General features: G+C 42.6%; 1 protein-coding gene across 5 annotated transcripts in view; it reads right to left on the reverse strand.

The window, feature by feature from the left end:
- The window catches only part of TNRC6B (trinucleotide repeat containing 6B), a 261,212-nt gene extending 239,480 nt beyond the window's left edge, over positions 1–21,732 (reverse strand). For all 5 annotated transcript variants that reach the window (XM_023509249.1, XM_012801146.2, XM_012801145.2 and 2 more), the window contains exon 1: positions 21,479–21,732. The gene's annotated coding sequence lies outside the window, so the exon portion shown is untranslated. The remainder of the gene's footprint in view (positions 1–21,478) is intronic.
- Positions 21,733–24,056: the final 2,324 nt, after the last annotated feature.

Genomic DNA, 24,056 nt, shown 5'->3' on the forward strand with positions numbered 1-24,056 from the left:
CATTGTTGTTTGGCGGGTCCGGGCTGGGGATTCGAACCCACCACGTTAGGTGTACGTGGCTGGCGCCTTAGCCGATTGAGCTATAGGCGCCGAGCCTGATCTTAGTTTCTTTACACAGAAACTAGTTAGCTGACTATCATGACTTAAGACACCTGCATAGTTAAGAGTATAGTATAGTGAGGAAATGCATAAAGTATTCAGATGTCAGCGAGTTTCTAAGCAAGTTGGACAGAGAATATCACATAAAAACAATTTAAGAACGTTTACTAAGGCTTGGCACCTGTAGCTAGCAGCTAGGGCGCCAGCCACATACACGGGGAATGGCAAGTTCCAACCCAGTGCGGGCCTGCCAAATAACAATGGCAACTACAACAACAAAAAAAATAGACAGGCGTTGCAGCGGACACCTGTAGTCGCAGTTAATTGGGAGGCTGGGGCAAGAGAATCATTTAAGCCCAAGAGTTTGAGGTTGCTATGAGCTGTGATGCCACAGCACTCTACCAAGGGTGACATAACAGGACTCTGTCTCCAAAAAAAAAAAAGAAGAAAAAAGAAAAGAATGCTTACTAAGAAGCAATTAAATGCAAGTTGTAAATTAAATAGTGATACTAAATATATACAATCAAGTATACAGAAATATTCAAATAAAAGTTATTTTTTAAGATATATACACCTAAGAAGTTTTATCCTTATCTTAGTCAAGTTGCCATCACCGAAAATATTTTGCAACTCAAATTTTGTTTGCAAACTAGTTTACAAAATCACATAAGGAAACCCTCATTGCTCTGAACTCCTTTTGGATCCCTAACAGTATAACCAAGATGACAAATCCCTTAACCAGACCTAAAAAATTATTCTTGGTTGTACCTCAAAAATCAATCCTCCTTTAGAGAATGAAGATTTTATTTTACCCTATGGAAATTTCAAAGAATATCTCATACTCTGGAGGCAACTCCTGAAGAATTCCTCAAATGTTTTAAGAAAAGGCAGGATTTTCACTTTCAGAAAAGAGTAAAAGAAAAGAAAGAAAAAGACAGAAAACATAGAGTAACTAGGATTATACATGAAACAACTGCAAAACTGGAAAAAACACATTTAAAAAAAACAAAAAACATTTTCAAGACACTGGACATCAGGTACCACAGGACCACAATCCCTGAGACATGGTAAATGATGTGATCCTTACCCTGGGCCTACCTTGCTGCCTACAACAGGTAGGGGAAACCCAGGAATAAATCTCCCTTAGTTGTCACAGAGTTGGACTCTGGGAAGCCCAAGGTATCTAGATTTTGCAGTATACAGATAGGATAGAATTGCATGGAGGAAGAACACAAGAGATCTGTAAGAGACCCTTTGACTATTCAGTTAAGCACTAAAACAGCACATATTACATGAGAAAAGTACCCTAAACTGGAAAATACCAGAAGGACTAGAAGAAACAACTGCTGGAGCTCACAATAGTGCCTAATTTCACCAGCCAGAATGAAAACCTCATCATTCATGGGGCACTAAGTAGACTCAGAGGTGTTGCTTCCGTAGTGGGGAAAATTAATCAAAAGTACTGTCCTAGTTCTAGCTAACAAAGTTTAAAGACAACATTCATATGGATCAACACTATCTAAACAGAACAAAGTTCAATAATACTTTCCATAGAGATACAAAAATATCTGGCTTTAATAACATGGAATTTCCAATCTTTGGCATCCAATAAAAAATTACATATAGTTCTAGCTACTCAGGAGGCTGAGCCAGAAGGATGTGTGAGGCCAGGCGTTTGAGGTTTCAGTGATCTATGATACCACTACACTCTACCCTAGGTGACAGAGGGAAAAAAGGGAATACATGAGGTAAAAACATACACAACTACAGGGGTTGAAAATTTCAACATCTTCCCTCGATAATTAATAGAGCAAGTAGACAGCAAATTAGTAAAACCATAAAAGACTTTACCAACACTATTAACCAACTTGACCTGAATGACATCTACAGAATGTTCTGCCTAACAACAACAAAACATATACTCCTTTTAAGTGCCAATTGAGTATTTACCAAGACAGACCATATTCTGGGCCATGAAATAAATCTTGATACATTTTAAAGGATTCAGTCAAACAAAGTGTACCAAGAAAAGTTCACATAGCATAACCTGAGGCTGCTAGCCTTAGAAAAGCCTACTTGCAAAGGTTAGCCCTTGCTTGGCACCTGTAAACCAGAAAACATGAATTTCAGGAATGTTTCTACCATTTTCTATTTGACAAAGGTATTCTGCTGTGCCTAAACTCTCTAAACCATGTGGTCAAGATCAGACTGAGCAAGAGCAAGACATGATCTCTAAAACAAAAAATATCCAGGTGTTGTGGTGAAGGTCTGTAGTCCCAGCTACCGGGGGGGCTGAGGTAGCCTCCTGAGGCTGAGTATCACTTAAATCCAAGAGTTTGAGGTTGCTGTGCACTAAGACACTCACAGGACTCTACCGAAGATGACCAAATGAGACTGTCTCAAAAATAAATAAATAAATAAAAATAAAAATAAAATAAACCGGGTAGTTTATGCTGAAGACCTACTATCCTTCTGGGAGCCTGCAATTTTGGTACATCCTAGATAAAGAGTATACATGAGTGAACACTAATAAAAAGCCTGGATTCCTAAGCTCAGGCAAGCTTCCCTAGTAGATGACACTTCATGAACTTCATTCATGTTGTTATAATGTGTTTCTGGAGGAATTAAGCATGTCCTGTATGATTTTACTGGGAAGACCCTTGGAAGGTTTCACCTAGCTTCACTGGCACCTTTTTCCTTCGCATGCTTGCAGTGATGCAAATCTTAGTCATGAGTATGAAAACATGCTGAGTCCCTTGAGTTCTACTGGGGATAGTCTGGAGCACCTTGGACACACAAAGTGTGTTCTCTGGCTACAACAAAATTAAATTAGGAATCAATAACAGAAAAACATGCAGAAATTTCCACAGATCTGGAAACCAAATAACACTTTTAAGTAAACCATAGGTCAAAGAAGAAATAAAAAAGATTAGGAAGTATTTTGAACTTTATGACAATAAAACCGCACAAAAAATTTCAGGATATGGGTGAAGTGGTACTTATAGGTAATTTATAGCACTGAACACCTGTATTAGAAGACAAGAAAGGGATAGTGCCTGTGGCTCAAAGGAGTAGGGCGCCGGCCTCATATATCAGAGGTGGTGGGTTCAAACCCCGCCCCAGCCAAAAAAAAAAAAAAAAAAAAGAAGACGACAAAAAAGTTCTCAAGGAAAACTGTACAAAATATTTTAGGACGGAGGTGAAACAGTTCTTATAGATAATTTATAGCACTGAACACCTGCATTAGAAGACAAGAAAGTTCTCAAGTAATCTTATCTTCTATCTAAAGAAGTCTGAGGAAGAAGAGCAAAAGGAATCCAATCAGAAAAAAAGTAAATAATGAAAGTGAGAAATCAATAAAATAGAAAACAACAGGATAACAAAAATAAATGAAGTTCTGAGTCCACTGAGTAGATACTATGAACAAAGTTAACCCTCCTAAAAATACAAAAAAACAGTTTATGTACAGGAAGTAATCACTGTTAAATGGTGGCAGATATGTCCAAGGAACACTGTAAGTATTTGATTCCCTTAGGAATTTTACGATAGATGAATGTGTGGAGATGGGAGCTAATGAGCAACAGAACAATAAAGGAACAGTGGTATTATGAGGAAATAGTACCACCATGTTAGACGGCCTGGAAAAAGTATAAATTATGGCTATATTCATCGGAAAAATCAATTGCTTCCACATGTCCCCTCTGCAAAAAGTCTATTTTACTATGATTTAAAAATAAGGTCATGTACATTTTCATAATAAGCTTTTTCTTCTTTTCTTTTTTTTTTTTTTGAGACAGAGCCTCAAGCTGTCCCCCTGGGTAGAGTGCCGTGGCATCACAGTTCACAGTAACCTCCAACTCCTGGGCTCAAGTGAGTCTCCTGTCTCCACCTGCCAAGTAGCTGGGACCATAGGCACTGACACAATGCTTGGCTATTTTTTGGTTGCAGCCGTCATTGTTTTTTTTTTGGCAGGCCCGGGCTGGATTCAAACCTGCCACCCTAGGTGTATGTGGCTGGCACCTTAGCCACTTGAGCTACAGGTGCTGAGCCTTTTTTTTCTTTTGAGACAGAGTCTTACTATGTTGCCCTTGGTAGAGTGCTGTGGTGTCACAGCTCACGTCAACCTCAAACTCTTGAGCTTAAGCGATTCTCTTGCCTCAGCCTCCCAAGTAGCTGGGACTATGGCATCCACCACAACGTCCAGCTATTTTTTTGTTGCAGTTGTTGTTGTTTAGCTGGGACAAGTTCGAGCCTGCCAGCCTTGGTGCATGTGGCTGGTGCCGTAACCACTATGCTATAGCGCCAAGCCTCATAATAAACTTTTTTGTTAAATAACAAAAAAAAAAAAATTACAGCAAAAGTTGGTTCTTCGAGAATAAAATTAACACATTACTATCAAGACAGATAAAGACAAAAATAGAGAAATGCAAACTACCAATATCAAAATAAAGAGGGGCAATATCACCACATATTGAACTGATACTTAAAGGGTAGTAAGGAAACATCATAATTAATTTTATGCCAATAAATTTGACAATTTAGGTGAAATGAATGAATTCCTTGAAAGACACAAATTACCAAAGCTCACTAAGGATACAGAACCTAACAGCATCATAACTACCAATTAATTTGAATTTGTGGTTAAAAATTTCCCCCAAAAGAAAGCAATATACCAAGATGGCTTCACTAGGGAATGTTATCACTTAAAGAGGAAATAATAACTACTCTTTTTCTTTTTTTTAAGATTATTTTCATTCTTTATTTTATTTTTTTTAGACAGAGCCTCAAGCTGTCCCCCTGGGTAGAGTGCCGTGGCATCACAGCTCACAGCAACCTCCAACTCCTGGGCTTAAGTGAGTCTCCTGCCTCAGCCTTCCAAGAAGCTGGGACCATAGGTGCCCGCCACAATGGCCAGCTATTTTCTTTTTTGGTTGCAGCCATCATTGTTGTTTGGTGGGCCCGGGCTGGATTCGAACCCGCCACCTTAGGTGTATGTGGCTGGCGCCTTAGCCACTTGAGCCACAGGCGCCAAGCCATAATAACTATTCTTCATAAAATTTTCCAGAAAAACGAAGAAAAGGGAATAATTCCCAACTAATTCTAGTATCAGGCCAGTATTACCCTCATACTAAAATAAGACAAACACTACAAGAAAAGAAAACTATAGACTAATATTCTTCATAAACATAAAGGTAATTTTTAAAAGACTTTTAAACTAATCAAATTAAAAAAAATTATTTTAAAGGTACTATATATGACCAGTAGAGCTTATCCCAGGAATGCAGGTTTGTTTAATGTTAAAAATCAGCCCAAATAATTTATCATATTAAGAGACTAAAAAAAGAAAAAAATTTTCAACAGACTATAAAAAGAATTTAATAAATTCAACATCTATTCCCTATAAAAACTCTTAGTAAGCCAGAAGAGAAATTTTGCCCCTGATAAAGGGCCAACTAGGAAAAAAATAGCTCACATCACATTTAGTGGAACATCACACTTAGTGGTACAAGACTAAATGCATTTCTTTTAGGACTGGGAAAAAAGCAAGATTACCCACTCATATGGTCAATTCTTCTTACCACGGTACTCAAAATACTAACCAGTACAATAGCTAAGAATTAAAACTCAGAGACTGGAAAATAAAATTGTCTGTCTCTTGTAAATCATATATTTGTTTAAAAAAGAAACACCTCAGGGCCAGGCATGGTGGCTCAAGCTTGCAATCTTACTACTCTGGGAGACCAAGGAAGGAGGATCCCTCAAGCTCCCTGGATCCCTTCGAGACCAGCTTGAACAAGAGCAAGACCCTGTCTCTCCTAAAACAGAAAAATTAGCCAGGCATTACAGCTGATCCTACAACTTGGGAAACTGAGGCAGGAGGACCGCTTGAACCCACGAGTTTTAGATTGCTGGAACCAAAGTGATGCCACAGCAATTTAGCTTGGGCAACAGAGTGAAACTCTTATTTCAAAAAGGAAGAAAAACCTCAGCGGGAGCAATGTAATGAGACCTTATCTCTACAAAAACGTCCAAAAATTAGCCAGGTGTGTTGGAGCATGCCTGTAGTCCAAACTACTCAAAAGGCTGAGGTGGAAGGATTGCTTGAGTGTAGGAATTCGAGGTTGTAGTGAACCATGATGATGTTACTCCACTCTAGCTGGGGTGACAGATCCCATCTGAAAAAAGGAAGGAAAGAAAAAGAAAAGAAATAAAGACAGACCAAAATCTATAAAAATGCTACTAGAATTAATGAATGGACTTAGCAAAGTTCATTACAGTCACAATTACTTATCTAGTTCATTACAGTCACAATCATTTCAATTAAAACAAACTATGGGCTCGGCGCCTATAGCTCAACCGGCTAAGGCACCAGCCGCGTACACCTAAGGTGGCGGGTTCGAATCCCCAGCCCGGACCCGCCAAACAACAATGACGGCTGCAACCAAAAAATAGCCGGGCGTTGTGGCGGGCGCCTGTGGTCCCAGCTACTTGGGAGGCGGAGGCAGGAGACTCGCTTGAGCCCAGGAGTTGGAGGTTGCTGTGAGCTGTAATGCCATGGCACTCTGCCCAGGGGGACAGCTTGAGGATCTGTTTAAAAAAAAAATAAAAATAAAAATAAAAATAAAACAAACTATGTATCCAAATGAATAGGGCACTACTTAAAAAAGGCTGCCAATAAGACAAAGTTTAGAGAAGGCTCTTTGAGAGTAAAAAGGAAATCTGGCAGCCAGAAGCTGGCAAAGTATTTGATATAAGTCAAGCCTTTATAAATTATGGGAACAAAAAGGGAGAAAATCTTATGAAAAATGGAGAAAAGAATATATAGAAGACAAAGATTCAAAACTAGGAAATGACAGTCAATTAAGAAACAATAAAACAAGTTGGCTCAGATGTGTTTGGATTTCATAATTCTATGAAAGAGAGCACAGGTAGATAAAGAAAACAGTATGTAGGAAATGTTTTCTGGGGAGAAGCTAGGAGCAGGACAAGGGAATGTTGTTTGAATAATCCAGACATAGCCCAAGGATGACTTAGATTCAGGATGGTGTCACAGAACAAAAATGAGCAGCTCAAAGTCTAAAGTCACAGAAAAAAATCTAAAGGACATGGCAACGTTTCAAGATTCAGTGTTTCAGGATTTTAAGATTCAAGTATTGGGCAGCTGAGTTACTAATGATGGGACCCAGTCAACAACTCTTCAGAGGAAGGTGAAGCAGAGACCCGGCTCCCACCCAGAGAGTTACCTTTCTGAAAGGCACCCTCTCTGATAAGCCCAAGGTCTGAAAACAGAAATTAAAGGAAAATAAAAGAAAACAACATTAAATACACGTTTTAAGTACAGTTAAGTAAGCCCAGAAAGTATATGCTTCCAAAGCAAACATGCCTTATCGGGGTTGAGGCCAAGATCTGGCCAGCTCAGGAAGTGTAGGGTGGTGTCACAATGTGCTGAGGCAGACTCACAGGCTGGGGGTGGGAAGTGGGAGAGGATCCCCTCTTTAAATTTTTCAAACCAGCCCTTACTGGCTTGAAATGTGATGTCTTCTGCATTTTCATTCTTTAGCTTTCATGATTTCTACAAAGAGCCTTTTCACTGTTTCTGTTTTGTTTTTGCCTTTCAGTGTTTTAAAAGTAATGTTTCCCCCTCTAGGCCTTTCAGTCATATATTGGGAGTGTAAGTAAACAGACTTCTCTGTCTTTTTTTTTCTTTTTTTCAGACAGGGTCTCTATCACTCAAGCTGGAATGCAGTGGCAGGATCACAGCTCACTGAAAACTCCTGGGATCAAGCAACCTCAGCCTCCTAAGTAGCTGAGACTATAGGTAATGCTACTGTGCCTAGGTAATTTTTTTTTTAAAGAGATGGGGGTCTGGCTATGTTGTCCATAGGCTGGTCTTGAACTACTGGCCTCAAGCAATCCTCCTGTCTCTGCCTTCCAAAGTGCTGGGATTAACGGTGTGAACCATGTGTCCCAACTGTCCTCTCTGAGACCAAATCATTGACCCACCAGCATTGTTTAAGTGGATTGAGCCAAATTGCAAAATAAAAAAATCATAAATTTTATTTATTTATCTATTTTGAGATACAGTCTCACTTTGTTACCCTCAGTTGCCATGCCGTCATAGCTCACAGCAGCCTCCAACTCAAGCTCAAAGCGATTCTCTTGCCTCAGCCTCTCTAGTAGCTGGGACTACAGGCAACAGCCACAATGCCCTGGGGTCTCTTTCTTGCTCAGGCTAGTCTCCAACTCCTAAACTCAGGTAATCCACCCACCTTGGCCTCCCAGAGTGCTAGGGTTACAGACATGAGCCACTACACCTGGCCTAAAAAAAATCATAAATTTTAAATGTATTGGCATAAAAACATAAAATTTTATAGCAACAAGAAGATTGACAAAGATTAGATAGCAAAAGATTATCTGTTGTCCATGGTACATCTAACAGGAAAAATTCGTATTTAGAAGTTCAACAGAGATACACATCTAGGTAAAATATTGCCTCATAAAAAGGGTTATTATCGAGCCTAATAGACCATCAGCAGGATTTCCACAGGAGGAAAACACCTAGCACCTCAGAGAGCAGCAACCTCTTCTTTTACTTTGGATCTCCTTCCCCATACTAGAACCCACCAGGTGCTCAAGACATTTTTCTTGATATACTGACCAAGGAGTCTCTAGGTGAGGAAGCCAGATCCACTTCCAGTTTTTCAGGCTTCCAGAACATATAGTTTTTAAATAAAGGCATACTGAAACAGCATTAGAAAAAATTGTAATTTTTTATTTTTTTATTTGAGACAGAGTCTTGCTCTGTCACCCTGGGTAGAGTGCCATGGCATCATCAGCTCACTGTGACCTCAAATTCCTGGGCTTAAGTGATCGTCTTGCCTCAACCTCCCAAGTAACTTAGACCACACACGTGTTCCACACACTGGGGACATTTTTCTATTTTTTGTACAGATGAGGTCTCATTCTTGCTTAGGCTGGTCTTGAACTCCTGACCTCCAGCAATCCTCCTGTCTCAGACTCTCAAAGTTCTAAGATGACAAGTATTAGCCACTATACCCAGACTGTGATATATTTTAAGTGCACACATTTAATAAAGCAATAACTTTAGAAAAAGAATACAATTTAACTGTACCATTCACAACATAAAATAATTTAAAAACATGTTCATTTGTTATAAATGACAAGGTGATCTGGAAACTAGAACAAGTTCATAAAGTTACAACCAGTATCTTCTTTTAATCCTCTGAATTAATCTCTATAACTATTTATACCTACTATGTGCAAACCATTCTAGTAGATGCCAATGAGAAAACAAACCATAAATTTGTTCTGAGCTCCAAGATGAGAACTCATGATTTCTCCTGCTGTCAAGAACTACAGGGAATGTCTAATAATTGTACTATACCTATGCCTATCTATAGGAGAAATCTGGAGGCCAGGCCCCATCAAACCTGCTACCTTCCCCATTACAGCACCTTCAACATTTCTTTCTCCCCTGGGTCCTTCCTGTACACCTTTAAATAGGTTTTCTATCTTACTTAAGATGTTGTTGCCTTCTCAGCCTGGTCCTGCTTCCATTTTTCTCCTTCCTTTTGTTTCCAAACGTATCAAAACAAACTACAACTACACTCATTGCTACTATTTTCCCTATCTTTCTGTGAGCTCCCTAACACTTTGTTATATAGGTCAATAGAAGAATAAAATTTGTAGAAATCAATATTGATAGGTCAATTGGCATCTTGTGAGTCTGATCGGCACTACCAAAGCTTAGTCACCTCTTCTCATTCTGAGAACTATTTTTCTTTGAAACTTGTCTCAGCCTCCAGAGTAGCTGGGATTACAGGTACCTGCCACAACGCCTGGCTATTTTTAGAAGTGGGTCTTGCTATAGCTCAGGCTGGTCTGGAACTTGTGAGGCCAATCCACTCACCTCAGTCCCCCAGAGTTCTGGGATTACAGGTATGAGCCACCAAGCCCAGCATGAAAACTATTAAGCTCTAAATATGCAAAGCAGAGAAGCATTGATTAGCCAACAAGAAACAGGACATCTCACAACTTAAAATTTATCAAAAACAGAACAAAAGATGGCAAAAGATGGGATGGATGAACAAAAGGGAGAACTATTAAGAGTAATGGGCAAAGAAAAGTGGAAGGAAGGAGACAGGAAAGAAAAGAGCTGCTGAAACTAAAGATAACCCAGGCGCAATCACTCACGCCTATAATCCTAGCACTCTGGGAGGCCGAGGCAGGTGGATTGTCTGAGCTCACAGGTTCAAGACCAGCCTGAGCAATAGCTAGACCCCATCTCTAAAAATACCTGGGCATTGTGGCAGGTGCCTGCAGTCTCAGCTACTCGGGCGGCTGAGGCAAGAGATCACTTGAGCCTAGGAATTTGAGGTTGCTGTGAGCTATGCTAAAATAGCACTCTGAGGGCAACAAAGTGAGACTCTGTCTCAAAAATAAATAAATAAGAGTAAAATGAAGGAAAATGGATACTAGGCTTACATTTAATTAATCTTCCCTCTTTCAGCTTTGGTTGAGAATCAAATCAGACTAACGTTAGCTCAGTGAACCACTTGGAGACTCAGAGATAAAGACCTTCAGCTGTAGCAATTGTCTTTCCCAGTTCATGCACCAGAGGGCCTTCTGCGTAACCCTTTCTGATTAAATCCCTTTCACAGGTTCAGTGTCTGGCACATGTGAGATGGCATCAGCACTTCCCTCAGGTGATCTAGAGGTCACTTCCTTCACTCTCTGCTCCTACAGATAAGCTTAAATGAGTCACCACTTTCTAATTCTACCTGACATCATTTGCATGGTTATAGGTACACTATTCAAACAAGTGTAAACTGGAAGTGACAAGAACCATTATGGTTTATGATTACCTTCTCTGAATGGTAATTTAAAATGCTTTTATGAATTCAAATATACAGAGTCAGATAATTATTTCCAAGGTCATTTACAGGTCTAAATTGCAGTGCAGTCTAAGAGTCTGAGCCTGAAAGTTCACAGTTAACCTGTAAGTCATCTGTTGGCACTGTACCCTACCTCCAGCTTTACAGAGCAAACCACTGTGCTACTCATCTTCTCCCTACACTAAATATGCCCCCTCATGCCTCTGCACAGGCTGTTCCCTCCACAGCTTGGTGTGTTACCTTCCCTGGGAAGGCTTTCTAGGCCTGTCTCAGTTGGGTCAGTGACTTTCCTTTTCACCCCTGTTCCACCCCCTTGTACTGTCCTTTATGGGTTAATGTGAGAGTTTATATAATTAGGTTACATTATTTGCATTTGTGAGGTAAAGTTCAAAGTCTGAGTTGTAGTTGAGTCCCTCACCCAAGAAATGTGCCATATTCCCCTACATTGTATCCAATAGGTGGAAACTAATCGAGCCTCCTCCTCCCTTTCCCCCTTCCCCTTCTTGAATTTAATTGTGCTTTGCTCTTGTGTGGGGTTTTCTTTAAAGGTTTTTATAGGAATAAACCTCCTCATATTAATATAAATTTAAAAAAAAACCATTTTGATTATTTCTACTAATAAGAATTAGGATACTCATTAAACTCTAAATAAAAAAATTCTGGCTTAGTGGTTAGGGTTCAAACCTGGCCCAGGCCTGCTAAACAACAATGACAACAACAACTACAAAATAGCTGGGCGTTGTGGCAGACACCTGTAGTCCCAGCTACTTGGGAGGCTGAGGCAAGAGAATTGCTTAAGCCCAAGAGTTTGAGGTTAATATGAGCTGTGATGCCACGGCACTCTACCCAGGGCGACATGAGACTCTGTCTCCAAGAAAAAAAAAAAAAATTCAAAGTAAAACTTTTTTTTTCTTTTTCTTTTTTGGCTGGGGCTGGGTTTGAACCCACCAGCCTTAGCATATGGGGCCGCAGGTGCCTTACTCCTTGAGCCACAGGTGCCGCCCCAAAGTAAAACTTTTTTTTTTTTTTGAGACAGAGCCTCAAGCTATCCCCCTGGGTAGAGTGCCATGGCATCACAGCTCACAGCAACCTCCAACTCCTGGGCTCAAGCAAGTCTCCTGCCTCAGCCTCCCAAGTAGCTGGGACTACAGGCGCTTGCCACAACACCTGGCCATTTTTTTGGTTGCAGCCATCATTGTTGTTTGGCGGGCCCGGGCTGGGGATTCAAACCCGCCACCTTAGGTGTATGTGGCTGGCGCCTTAGCAGCTTGAGCCACAGGCGCCGAGCCAAGTAAAACTTTTAATTACAATATTCTTTCTATAATCTTAAAATGTTTATTTATTACAAGTAGAAAATTAAGGAAATAATAGAGCCTAGTGACAACAAAGATAGCTTTAAAAGGAAAAATCCCTACCAGTGCCCACATACATGTATTGAATAATTTATTTTAAATTCTATCTTTTCTAATTTAATTTGAAAAGTATTTATTGAGAGAACCTAATATATGCAATTCACAGTGCTAGCTACTAGTGATACAAACAGGAATAAAACAAAGTATTTTATTCACGTAGCTATTTTTTAGAAGGGGAAACATAATATACAAATTAAATGATTATTTTATTACAATTGTATTAAATGCTCTGTTTAAAAACAGCACATCTCCTCAACCTCCTAGGCTGAAGTTGAATTGGAAGTCACTAAAGTGACATATAAACTGAGTTCTAAGGATTAAAAAAGCCTCAGCTAAGGTCATCCTGATGGTAGGCAGAAACAGTATATAAAGGAAGGACCATGAGTAGGAAGGAACATGCATTTCAGGAACCTGAAGAAGGTCAGCAAAGGGGAAATTGGCAGGAAATGAGGCAGGGGAAAGTAGCAGAATCTTCAATGGGCATTAAGTAAATAAGACAAGGACAGGAAATCAGATTCTTATCAGAGTCTTTAGGCCTCAATAACAGTTTTAAATAGGGGAGAAATATGAACAGATTTATACTTTATTGTTGTTTTTGAGACACAGTCTTTCCTACATGGTTCCAAAGGCTAGAATGCCATGGCCTCAGCCTAGCTCACAACCACCTCAAACTCCTGGTCTATACAGTGATCCTCCTGCCTCAGCCTCCCAAGTCTGAGTAGCTGGGACTATAGGCACCAGTCACACACCCAGTTTTTCCTATTTTTAGCAGAGATGGGGGTCTGGCTCCTGCTCAGGCTAGTCTCAACTCCTGAGCTCAAGGGATCCTCCAACTTTGGCTTCCTGGATTATAGGTGTGAGCCACCACACTCAGCCTGCACTTGGTTTTTAAGTGAACATTTTATATTGATACATAATACAGAAGCACTCTGTAGTTTTGTTTTTTTAACCAAGACCCCACCCCCTCCCTCCTTCCCTCTCTCTGCTATTCTTTTCCCCACCCCTCCCTCCTTCTTTTTCTCTCTGCTCTCCCCTTTCCCCTACCCATGTAATTAATTGTCCTCATATCAAAATTGAGTACATAAGAGCACTGTGTAGTTTTAAAAGATTATTCTCACCACAGTTTCAACAATTCTCTAAGAGAATGCCTTACCTGCAAAAGGAAAAACTAAGTCTCTGAAAAGCTAAGTAATTTATTTCAGGTTATTTATTCGACAAACATTTGAGCACCCATAGTATGGTAGGCACAGTACAAAATGTACTTGGAGATGCAGAGATGAATATAATAGTCTTGGTCTTAAGAAATTAACAATCGGCTCGGCGCCTATAGCTCAGCCGGCTAAGGCGCCAGCCACGTACACCTAAGGTGGCGGGTTCGAATCCCCAGCCCGGACCCGCCAAACAACAATGACGGCTGCAACCAAAAAAAAAATAGCCGGGCGTTGTGGCGGGCGCCTGTGGTCCCAGCTACTTGGGAGGCGGAGGCAAGAGACTCGCTTGAGCCCAGGAGTTAGAGGTTGCTGTGAGCTGTAATGCCACGGCACTCTACCCAGGGGGACAGCTTGAGGCTCTGTCTCAAAAAAAAAAAAAAAAAAAAAAAAAAGAAATTAACAATCTAGGTCAGGCTTGGTGGCTCACACCTGTCATTCCAGCACTTTGGGAGGCCGACGTGGGTGGGCAGCCTGAACTCAGGAGTTCAAGACCAGTCTGAGCAAGACCTCCGTCTGTTAAAAAAATAACCAGATACAATAAAGTAAAAGCCAGGAGTTGTGAGTAGACGCCTGTAGTCCCAGTTACTCTGGAGGCTCCTGGGATCACTTGAGCACAGGAGTTGGAGGTTGCTGTGAGCTATGATGCCAAGGCACTCAACCCCAGGGCAAATGAGTGAGACTCTGTCTCAAAAAAAAAAAAAAAAAAAAAAAAGCTAATAATCTAGTGGGAGAGACAGAGCTAGAAATATGATAATAGTTTTAAGTCCATGCTATAAATGAGTAAAGTATAAGGGAGCAGAGAGAAATTAAATCTTCCTAGAAAAAAATCAATGGTACTTCTTTAAGGAGTATCTTTTTTTTCTTTTTGAGACAATCTCACTGTGTCACCCCAGCTAATGTAGTGGCATCACGGATGACATACCCCACTGCAACTCAAACTTCTGGGCTCAAGTAATCCTCCTGCCTCAGCCTCCCAAGTAGCTGAGACTATAGGCGCCCGCCACCAATGCCTTGTTATGTTATGTTTTCTACTTTTTTGTAGAGAAGGGTCTTACTCTTGCTCAGGCTGGTCTCAAATTCCTGGCCTCAAGTGATTGTCCCACCTTGGCCTCCCAGAATGTTAGGATTACAAGCATGAGCCGCTGGGTCCAGCCAGGAACATTTGTTTTTCATACTATAAATTTTGAATTCTCAATCATTCTTACACTTGGTATAAAGTAGGTACTAAAGCCAATGTCTGCAATAACAAACAAACTCAGGATTTTTGATTCCTAGTTCAGAGACTTTCCAACTCTGCCCCGATTCTGGAAGAATATACATTACTACCAGTAATTACGGAACAATTTTTGAGCTTTACTTTTGAAGCTGCTTTCAGAGCTAGTTTACAAACCACAAAAGAAGTCTCACAGAAATCATATTTCATTTTGATCCAACTCCAAAACCTATAAAAATATCTAAACAGATTTATTTTTAAAAGCAAATCTACTCCAAACAAATCAAATTATATACATTAAATATCTACGGCTTTCTGTATGCTAATCATATCTCAATAAGGTAATTTTGGGGAAAAAGGCCACACATCTATATTCAGAAGATTACAAAATGCTCCTATGAAGACAATCAAGAATATGTGCCATATACTCCTTCAGAATTCATGCTCTCCGTCCTAAAAGGACTTATGTTTTAGTTTTTAACTGGAAAGATAAAACACAGCACATAAAAACAATAGAGCAAAATGCCAAGTATTTAGTATTTGCTCATTCGCTTAAAATTATTAGACTACCTGCTACAGGCCAGATCAGGAGCTGTTTTAGGGAGGCAACGAAGAGTAGTAAGACAAAAGCCTGCCCTCAAGCTTACAGAGAAAGCTGACAATACACAACCCGGGATAACCAGAGCTGCTTTCAGCAGATACACACAGATGAGAACACTGTGGTTGTGTACAGCTAACGTTGGTTCTAATGCATTAGACACCCATTCTTATTGGTCAGAAATTAAAACCGTTATTAAATATTTTAGTATTACCTCTGTATTATAATACAGATGGATATATATTACAAGTAATTACTATGTAAATACAATGATACAAAAAATGTTAAAAAGGGATCTGAGGAGATGGTGAGAGGGGTGGTCTCCAGGCCCCCCTAGGCTTCTTATCAAAGAAAGGTAGCATATTTGGATAAGGAAACTGGTTCTAGGTGAGGGAAACAGTTATAAGGCCAGTGGCTGAAATTACCCAGGTATAGCCCTTTACCTACTTAAAGGGCACGGCTCAAAGCTATGCTGTCCAACATGGTAGCCCCTAGCCACATGTGGTTACTTACTATGGTTAGTCTGAACTGAGACACATATAAGTGAAAAATATACTTCACATTTCAAAGACTTAACATTAAAAAGAGAATGTAAAGTATCTAATAATTTCCTACTGATTAAACATTTAAATAATCATCAGGATATAGTGAAATAAATAAAATGTTATAAAAATCAATTTCACCCCTTTCTTTCTAGTTTTTTAATCTGGTTACTAGAAAATTTAAAATTACCTATGTGGCTCCCATTGTGGCTTGAATTCTATTTCTATCAAACAGTATTAGTCCAGAGAACTTTAAATAACCGCTAAAGAGTTTAAACCCTCTAGGCAATGAAACACCATTGAAGGTTTTCAAACTTAAGTGCCTGTGGTAGTTTTGGGAGAAAGTGGGGAAACAAAACAAACCATTGTTTCTGGAAGATTAGTGTGGGGGCAATCTGCAGTGGTGAGACACTAGAGGCAGTTAATGTTGAAAGGCTGCAAATGTCAAAGGGTAAGCAGGCTCAGCTGGAAAGTATACTAGGTCTTCAGAAACCTCACACTGGGTGGAAGTGAGGAGGAAGAAATCAGGAGCAGGTTGAAACAAGGAAGAACAACAGCTCCAAGTGCTGACTCCAGCCTGGATAATCAAGGTACAATGCTTGTGGGATTAAGGGAGCTTAGCATAGTTCAGGGTGAGATGTAGTCTAGTTTAGGCATAAAGCCTCCCAGGCAGAGGTACAATTCGGAACAGAATTGGTGATTTCTTCAGCAATTTCAGATCTATCTCTTTGTGGCAAGATCTCCAATAGTGGGATCAAATCCCAGAGGAGATGAGGAGGTAGGCAACAGTACCAGAAACAAGATAGGCAATAAATAATGAAAGCCAAATACCAGACTTAAAACATGGCCAATAAAAATTACTGGGAGGCTGGGCTCTGAAGATACAGTAAACAAAACAGACAGGGGCCAGGTGCCTATCATCCTAGCACGTTGGGAGGCTGAGGCTGGAGGACTGCTTGAGCTCAGGAGCTCTGGACCAGCCTGAGGAAGAGCAGGACCTGACCACATGCAGTCGATCACACCTGTAATCCTAGCACTCTGGGAGGCCAAGGCAGGTGGATCGCCTGAGCTCAGGAGTTTGAGACCACCCTGAGCCAGGGTGAGATTCCCAGCCTCTCCGTCTCTAAAAATAGCTGGGTGTTATGGCAGGTGCCTGTACTCACAGCTACTTGGGAGGCTGAGGCAAGAGAATCACTTGAGTCCAAGAGTTTGAGGATGCTGTGAGTTAGGATGCCACAGCACTCTACTGAGGGCTACAAAGTAAGACTTTGTCTTAAAAAAAAAAAAAAAAAAAAAGCAAGATCCATCTCCGCTAAAAATGGAAACAATTAGTAGAGCGTCATAGCCCATGCCTGTAGTCCCAGATACTCAGGAGGCTAAGGCAGGAGAATCGCTTGAGCCCAGGAGATCAAAGTTGTGAGTTTAGGCTAATGCCATAGTGCTCAACCCTGGGCAACAGAATAAGACTCTTATCTCCAAATAAATAAAAAAATACCACATGAACCTGAATCACAAATGTGAGAGCTCTGAGAGACTTGAGGGCAGATGGCAGAAATGGGAGTAGGTCATAAAGGAAAATTTTTCTTTTTTTTTCTAGACAGAGTCTCAATCTGGCACCCTGAGCAGAGTGCCGTGGCGTCATAGCAACCTCAAGATCTTGGATTCAAGCCATCCTCTTGCCTGAATTTTTCAATTTTTTAATTTATTTTATTATTTATTTATTTTTTTGAGACAGAGCCTCAAGCTGTCACCCTGGGTAGAGTGCCGTGGCATCACAGCTCACAGCAACTTCCAACTCCTGGGCTCAAGCAAGTCTCCTGCCTCCACTTCCCAAGTAGCTGGGACCACAGGCGCCCGCCACAATGCCCAGCTATTTTTTGGTTGCAGCCATCATTGTTGTTTGGCGGCCCCGGGCTGGATTCGAACCCACCAGCTCAGCCGTATGTGGCTGGCACCTTAGCCGCTTGAGCCACAGGTGCCGAGCCTGAATTTTTCTATTTTTAATAGAGATAAGGTCTCACTCTTGCTCAGACTGATCTCCAACTCCTGAGCTCGGGCGATCCACCCACCTTGACCTCCCAGAGTGCTAGGATTATAGGTGTGAGCCACTGTGCCCAGCCAGGTAAACTTTTCTGAGGAAGTAACAATTTAATCTGAACCTGAAGGTAGGTGGGTGAAGACAACAGGGGAGCAAAGGAAGAACAACCCAAGCCAGGAGAGTAGTACAGGTATACAAAAAAAAACCCTTAAGGTTGGAAAAGGCTTGGGTAATTTGAGGAACTGAAACAACTGTCTAGTCAGAAGGTCAGAGTGGGGCCTAGAGGATGTGGGGAGGGGGTATAAAAGAGGTGAGAGAAGGTTGGAGAGGCCAGAACTTGCACAGCTTCATAGGATAAAAAATAATAAAATCCCAGCCTGGCATGGCGGTGTGCACCTGTAGTCCAAGCTATTTGGGAAGCTGAGGCAGGAGGATCATTTGAGCCCAGGAGTTTAAGGATGCAGTGAACTATACATGACACCACTATACTACAGCCTAGGTAAGAGCAAGACTCTGACTTAAAAATCAAAAATAAAAATAAATAAAATCTCAAACTGCCCTGAATGCAACAGGAAGCCATGCAAGTCGTGCAACATTAAAGTGGTTCTAAGTGCTGCCCAACTACCTATGCTCCCCTCAGCACACTAAATTCAGGCTGGCTTGTCAGCAAAGGGTCAGGAACAAGTATTTGAGCTGAATAGCAGGATTCCTGGTCTAGAATAAGAAAATTAATTATATGGGCCAGGGGCAATGGTTGACACCTATAATCCTAACACCCTGGGAAGCCAAGGCGGGAAGATCGCTTCAGCTCAGGAGTTGGAGACCAGTTTGAGTAAGAGCTAGACTCCGTCCCTACTAAAAGTAGAAAAATCATCCATGCATGTTGGTGGGCACCTGTAGTTCCAGGTACTCGAGAGGCTCAGGCGGGAAGATCACTTAAGCCCAGGCATCTGAGGTTGCTGTGAGCTAGGCTGAGGCCATGGTACTCTAGTCTTGGTGATAGAATGAGACTCTGTCTCAAAAGAGAAAAAAATTAATTATATGGCCCTCCAAGTACTCCAGGTTGCAAACTTGAGAGAACAATAGCACCACTGAAAAATACTGAATGAACTTAATTTAACATTACTACATAAAACTTTAAGTTTCGGTGTAAGCAACCCAATCATCAGTGGTTTTCTCTCTACTTTTCAGTGTCCTTTCTGCTTTTTTTCCTCGGGGTAATTTAGGAGAGAGACAAAAAAATATGCACTGTCTTTAAAACCAGACAGACTTCAAACTAAACTTAAGCCTTTGAACTTTCTTGCTGTGTGGCTCTTGGAAGTCCTTTTTCTCATCCATAAAACAGTAATGATACATCTACCCCACAGGCTTGAGGTTAGAATTACAGAAAAAATGTAAAGAAGCTGGCGTATAGTAAGCATGCAATAAACATACAGCCTCTGCAACAAACGGTATTGTTTTGATTTTAAAACTTTTTTTTTTTGAGATGGGGTCTCACTCTGTCACCTAGGGTGGAATACAGTGGCACCATCATAGCTCACTGCAGCCTCAAACTCCTGAGCTCATGTGATCCTCCTGCCTCAGCTTTCCAAGTAGCTAGGACTATAGGTACTTGCCACTATTCCTAGCTAAAATTTTTTTTAGAGAGATAAGGTCTCGCTATGTTGCCCAGGCTGGTCTCGAATTCCTGGCCCCAAAATGATCCTCCCACCTTGGCCTCCAAAAGTGCTGAGTTACAGGTATGAGCCATCAGGCCCACCTTATGACATTTTTAGGTGCTTCCATGTCAATGCAGAACAAAAATTTTTCCAGGTCATTACATTTATATGCTACCATAGACAAGCTGTTTGTAAATTTCTTTCTTCTCTTTAAGTCCTAACAGAAACTACTCTGCTCCCGTAATGATGTATGGTACGAGCCATTAAAAATGGTCCAGAACTAAGAAAATATAAAAGCATCAATATCGTCACTATGACCCAGGCGGGACAAGCCAGTATGATCTGTATTCTGAATACTGCTGAATGTGCCTTAGTGTAGAGAGGTTCTACATTCATATCCCTCCCACTCCCCACCAACAGTGATACTCCACACCGTAGAGGGGTAAGATAATGTGCTAAAAATTCTGCTCTTTAAGAAGCATTTACACACTACCAAAAATACATACGTAGCTTCAACGCCAAGATCACTGATGGTTTCCTCCAAATCAAAAGGAAACGACTACTACTGAAATTTCCCACAATGAAGAGACAACCTGTTATTAAGCGTTCACAAAATACCTTTATATGCTTAACTGTTGGGGAAGCACGAATGATGTTTTATTCTCTGACTCCTGGTTTATTTTATTCACTATGGAGAAACAGATCTGTCCAATTTTACTGTATAATCTGACTTATATTGTAATATAATACAAATGACCGACTTGAATTTCACTATCTCTCAATCTCTAGCACATATGCTAAAAAATAATACAACAGCCAAAAGATACATGAGAAAGCAAGGGGCTAAAAGTCCCAGACTGGCAACCTGTGTCCACAGAATTAAGGATAGGCTAGTTACTAAAAAGCTTGACAAGAGGCTACCGTTACTGGACTTCTTTTGCCACTAGAGTGCATTTCGCTGGATTGATAATTAGCCACACAAGCTAATAAACCTGGTGTTTTTAAACTAAAAGGTACTGGAGGAGAAAGTGAAAACGCTCCCTAGGGTTGTTTCGTCCCGCTCTTATCCCCTTTGCTCGTCACTTCCCAGTGTGAACCGCCTCCCCAGAGGCCACACACACAGGGCCCAGGGGAGGGGTGTGGGATCCCCGCTCCGCGTTAAAATGGGTGGGGAGTAACATTCACTCCAGCACGCAGGTCCTGCACATAAGGCAGGGTCGCCGCGCAGGGACCTGAGGCTCCAAGGCCTGACGTCTCCCTCTGCCTCGGTCAGGCAGAGATAGACGCACCTCCGCGGGCCTCCGCTCTCGGCCGGGAACTGGCTAGCCTCCCCGCTCGAGGCCCCCCAGCGACGGGAAGCGAGCTCGACTCCGCCAGCCCACTCGGAAGCCCTCCCCCAGCTCACACCTGCCGGCGCGTGATGCCGGGAGCCGCGCGCGCCCGCCGGCGCCCGCCCGACCACTCTGGCCGCTCCGGCCCGCGCGCCGGACGTCGCCCTCTGTAACTCCCAGCGCCTCGACTGCAAAGGACCCGGCGCCCGCCCCCCACGGAGCGCGCACTCCGCGCCGCCGGCCGCTCTGGCACCGCGCGCGTTCACGCCCCCTCCCCAGCCCGCTCCCCGCCGAGCGCGCGCTTACTCGCGAGGACACGCACACGCTGCGCCTCAGCTTGCCATCCCGGGCCGCCCTGCGCGCCCCCGCGGGCGTCCTCGCCGACCCCCGGGCCGCCCAGCTCAGACCCGGCGGTGCGCGGGGGAGGGGAATGACGGCGCGGCCCTCGGTCCCCACTCACCGCCGAGCCGTGCCGGCTCCGAGTGCGCGGCGTTCCGCTGTGAGGCGAGGCGATGCGCGCGGTCCTCGCTTCTCCGCAGGCTACGGAGGCGACGTCGTAGGGAGACCGAGGGGTACGGGGGTCACTCCCTCCCGCTTCACCTTCCAGAAGCTCGGGGACCCCAGAAACTAAAAACAAAATAAACAAACTTTCCCCTCCGCCTCCCTCCCCCAAAACCACAACACAAACACTCGGGGGCCCGCCCAGAGCCCCACTTCATTGGCCGCAGGAAGGATGCTTCGGGCTTTCACTGGTTCGTTTTTGTGCCTGTCAAGCTGCTGATCCGCCCCTCCAATTCCTCGCCGCTGCCGTCGCCCCTCATTGGTTAAGTGCTTCCCGTTTGACGAACTAGGATTGGCTGAGCTGCCTGCGCCAATCATCCAGGGACACACCCCCTCAGCATCCCAGAGGCCGCTTCCTCGGTCGCGGGCTGGGAGACGCGAAGGGGAAACTAGAGCATGATGGCGGCCGAGTTTGCTTGGCGCAACCATTGTCTGTCTCCTTTTTTCAGCTCATTAGTGCCTTGCCCCGGCGCTGTTTTCCCTAAGCTTCTCTTTCCATCCAATACTGCCTAATAACGGAATCTATACGAGCCGGCTCCTTGATTTATCCCCTCCGAAGTGCTGAGTGTGGGCTGGTTGTGCGTCATTGGACTGTTAGGATGTCACTTCCAGGTCAAATCTTCAAACTATTGGTGGAACTGCAAAAAAGCCCGTCCAACAATAAGGGCTAACGCCATTGGTGTGACTCCACTGAGTCCTTTCCTGGCACGTTATTGGGCAAATAGGTGCGTCAGTTAGACCCAGATTCACTGTGCTGGAGTTAGTTGTTTATTGGCGATTTGGGGTCAACTCTGGTTATTTGGCCAGTAGTTGATGATAATAGTGACTACCGTTTATTGCGCTCCTACTTTGTGCCAAGTACTGGGCTGAGTTCTTTGCAGAAGCTATCTGGTTAACTTAAAACGTTTTACATATAAGCAAAAATTTTACTAATTTTTACATATAGGAAACTAAGACTCCAGAGAGGCGAGGTAACTTGCACAAAGTCATCCAGATAGAAAGTAGTTGGTGGGCTTGGCATTTGGTCCTAGGTCTTTCTGACCTCAAAGCCTTCATTCATTTTCCTCTCCCTTGGTTCACAATTGTACCTGTCAGCCAACCTTACATCTTAAAAATGTTCCATTCGCAACTCAAGGTCCTCAATCAGTTTCTGGAAGTTACGTTGTTTGGTTTTGAGTATGGAGAGGTTGTCACTGCCTCCACGGTGTCCTCCCCAGAACTCATTCCTCTAAACGGTAAATTAAACAATCTTGGTATTTCCTGACCAGAAATACATCACACTACACCTACATTCACTTTCTCAGCCTTATTAATGGACATTTCCACCATCCCTGTGTGCCAAGCCCACCCACCACCCCCAATCCATGACCATCTATCTCCAATTAATTTTCTGAAGAGAGTTCTCAAGATCCAGAAACAAGGAGGAATAGCGTTTAAAGAGATATAAAGAATAAATTGCCTTAGAAATGAATAATTTATTGCATGCAAAGGGAATGGCCCTTCAGCTCTTGGAAAGCTTCCAAGGTAGCTGATGCTGAGCAAGACTGTGCTCCTGGCTGGAGGCCACTGGGTTCTTTCTCTGTGGCAGCTTTCATTGAAGTAAATCGGACATTCAGCCAAGGGAGGGCAGGATGTTTAGGACCCACTGCCAGAGTGCCAGCCCTGAGCCTTTGGGACCAAAATGAGCTCCAGGAGCATAGTGCTGGACTCTAGCCCACATTCCATCTTGGGTAATTAACATTTTACCATCCCAAATCCCCAACCCCTGTAGCTTCAGTGGGATCACCGCCCTTGTTTCACTTCCTGATCCAAGCTGTTGTGTAACCTCCTTGGCACTGCTTTAATAATAAAACAACCATTGTAACATGGTAACAATGCTCAACACTTGGAGACTTTCAGCAGATGAAGCCAAGGTATTTCCCAAAATCAATTAAGAGTAAATGGCATGGTATCCCTAGGGCAACTGCAAGGACAGAAGAGATTATGAGTCAAAATCTACTCAAGATCCTAAATCTTTAGAAGTCTATGTACAAACCCCATTACCCCATACTAGCATTCCAATATTAGGGTCCAAAACCTTTTTTTACCTTCATAGTTGGTTATTTGTACCCCTATTTTAGTCCTTAAACTAGCATTCTTTGTTTTTTATAGAAACAGAGTCTCACTTTATCACACTGGGTAGAGTGCAGTGGCATCATAGTTTACAGCAACCTCCAACTCCTGGGCTTCGGTGATTCTCTTGCCTCAGCCTCCTGACTAGCTGGGACTACAGGTGCCCGCCACAATGCCTGGCTATTTTTTTGTTGCAGTTTGGCTGGGGCCGGGTTTGAACCCACCACCCTCAGCATATGGGGCTGGCATTCTACTCACTGAACCACAGGCGCCGCCCTAAAGGCGACTTACTTTTTAAAAAGTGTCTTAAAGATCTTAACTCCTGGCTCGGCGCCTATAGCTCAACCAGCTAAGGCGCCAGCCAC

Source organism: Otolemur garnettii, unplaced genomic scaffold, assembly GCF_000181295.1.
Source record: "Otolemur garnettii isolate 467f Iridium unplaced genomic scaffold, OtoGar3 scaffold00007, whole genome shotgun sequence".
Classification (NCBI taxonomy): domain Eukaryota; kingdom Metazoa; phylum Chordata; class Mammalia; order Primates; family Galagidae; genus Otolemur; species Otolemur garnettii.